The sequence below is a fragment of the Limulus polyphemus genome, unplaced genomic scaffold, assembly GCF_000517525.1.
Source record: "Limulus polyphemus unplaced genomic scaffold, Limulus_polyphemus-2.1.2 Scaffold1707, whole genome shotgun sequence".
NCBI lineage: Eukaryota > Metazoa > Arthropoda > Merostomata > Xiphosura > Limulidae > Limulus > Limulus polyphemus.
Genome location: NW_013667317.1, coordinates 121657 through 124418, shown reverse-complemented (window position 1 = coordinate 124418; position 2762 = coordinate 121657). Strand labels below are relative to the sequence as shown.

Here is a 2762-nt window from a genome sequence, read left to right as displayed (position 1 = left end):
TAGGGTAAATTAAACTCAATTGTGATTAAATAGTTAAATATATTGTTATTTGTTAATTCTTGTCTGTGCTATTATGTAGGAATGATGCAAATTCCATCCCTACTATCTTATTTGCATTGTTTTTTTGAAGGATTGATATTAGCCATCCCTACATTTACTTCCTGTTTTGAAAAGTTTTCTTTTGTTTTTTTTAATGCAGTGTTTCAATAGACATAGGAATTATGTATTTATAACCAAGTTCTAAACACAGTATAATATAATAAAAACAATATAATATTGTTTATCTATTATTGGCTAGTAATTCCTGTTTCACCCTGTACTTCAGCTTTTTAAAGGAACACAAATTTCTGTAAGAAAGCTAACTTCAAGGGGTAATGATAACGTCGTATACACTAGAATTATGTTATATTTAATTACTACTAGTTATTAATAATACTTACAAAAGCAGATACTCCATTTGAAACTATGTTACCTCAGTGAAATTGGTTGATACCATTGTTTTGGTTTTTGAGTTATCATGTAATAAAAAAGAAACAGAAGAAAGAACAAGAAATTTAAAGTTTTTGCTCTGATATTTACAGACATTACCATTTCAATGAACAATCCAAGCCATCCCTACATAGGAAATGTTATTGCCTGTCTGATAAAATTTTGTGAGCTTTTGTTAGATTTCATTAAAAGGAAATGGCACAACATACATATAACAAATAGAAGGTCAATAACTATTCAAGTGACAGAAAATTACTTCTTTCTCCCTTTTCCCTCTTCACATGTGTGTGTGTGTGTGTGTTACCATAAAAATTGAAATTATGACTTATAATTGTTCATAATACTCTCATAGTTTGTAAGTAATGGATCTGTTTACAACATAAACAAGTTTACTTGAAAGTTTCGATATACTGAAACTTTTTAATGAAAAGGTTGAACAAAAATAGTTTTGTAAACTTCTTTCAGAAAGGTAGGAGAATGTGGTTTTTTGTTACATTCATTAGGCCAATGTCATTCACATTCAAAGCAAAGTTATGTCCACAATATAATTTGCTTACATTTAGTTGATTTCAAAGCTTGAAGAAAATGAAGTTAAAAATTGTTGTCTAAGTACCACAATAATAACTTGTCACAGAAAGAGAATTTAATTCTTGAATATAATTTTATAATAATTTAAAGACAACAGGGATCCTGTCGGTCCTTCTAGGCCATTTCATTCACTAAACACTGAAATGAAAATAAAACACCCAAAGCCAGCCCTTATCATTCAAATATTTATCAAGCATTCGCTTTAACTCCCTTAAATTAACTACATTCACCACATCTGAAGGTAACTCATTCCAAAGGCCAACCACCCTGTTAGAAAAATAAAGCTGTCTTAGCTGAAAATGACTCCAACCCTGCAAAAATTTATATTTGTCCCCTAGTCCTATCATTTCCATCATTAAGTTCAACAACAAAAAAGATATATCAAAATAATCAATTCCCTTAATAATCTAAATACCTCAATCAGATCCTCTCTTAACTCTTTTTTTTTTCAAGAAAAAACTATTCCAAAAAGATCTTAACATATCCTCGTATAACCTTTCCGTCCCAGGTATTATTTTAGTAACTTTTCACTGAACCCTCTTTAACAATTCAACGTCCTTCCTAACATAAGGAGCCTAAGACTGAACACAAATGAACAATCTTAAGTATAAAGGAAGATATTAAAAAAATTGCAATACTAGAGTAAACAAATCAACAAACAAAACAAAAACTGATAAAACCTAATAATAGTTTCCTGAGCAAATAATCCATTAAAGCTGAGGACCTATCTCAATTAGTGGCTTATCTTAACCAAAACATTACATACAGGTATGAGAATATATCTGCTAATTTGAAAAAGTATTATTGATTAACACTGCAAAATCAGCAGGAGGTGGGACTTTCATCATTACTTGAAATTTACAATTCAACAACACCACTGACTGAAAAAGTGGCCAACCCTCTCACTATGTTCACAAGTTGCGTATATAGAAATATTAAATATATACACACTGTTATGCACTTAAACAACATTTATTTCACTATTCCTCTTACACTGAAATATCACAATCACTTAGATATAAATTGCTAATTTATATCATTGCAATTATTACAGATTTCACACAGTATTCCATTCAACCACTTAAATGTCAATAATTGACTATTACAGAAATAATTTCTCAAGAGGCACTGTTAGTGGACTGCACTTGTGTAGGAAGTTTCCAATGATGTTTTGGTCTACTGGCATAGGCCTTCATCTGTACCTGCACTAGCAGCTTAAAACATTGTCCATACCTCCTACACACATACAATCCATTAATAACACCTTTCAAGTATACTCTCCCTGTATAAACTTTTTCTCAAGCAAGTGATTTCTCAACATTGTGAAATGGCATCTCCAAAAGAATCAATGTTGAACAATAAATTTCAAATGTTTCATTTGACTGTAAATTACAAAGTAGATTCATCAAGTTCAGATTAGTAGTTTACCAAACACCCAAAAACTTTGTGATTGTGAACAAGTTTAACAAGTGGTATGTAGTTATGGTTAAATACTGGCTTAATATCTTTCTTTAGATTATTACACTTACAGAAACAAATGTTAATTTTAAATTTCATAAGAAACGATAGTTTTTTTTTTTGTTTTTTTTTAGTATACGTCTACACTGGATAAGCTACAGTATTAGTTAGTACTGACTCTGTACTTCTTTTATTTTATAACTGAATTTAAAAATAAACATTTTTTT

The 2762-nt window shown here is 29.8% G+C and overlaps 1 protein-coding gene across 4 annotated transcripts in view; it reads right to left on the bottom strand.

The window, feature by feature from the left end:
- Positions 1-2762, bottom strand: part of LOC106464639 (brefeldin A-inhibited guanine nucleotide-exchange protein 1-like) — a 101486-nt gene that overhangs the window by 97684 nt on the left and 1040 nt on the right. The window lies entirely within an intron of this gene.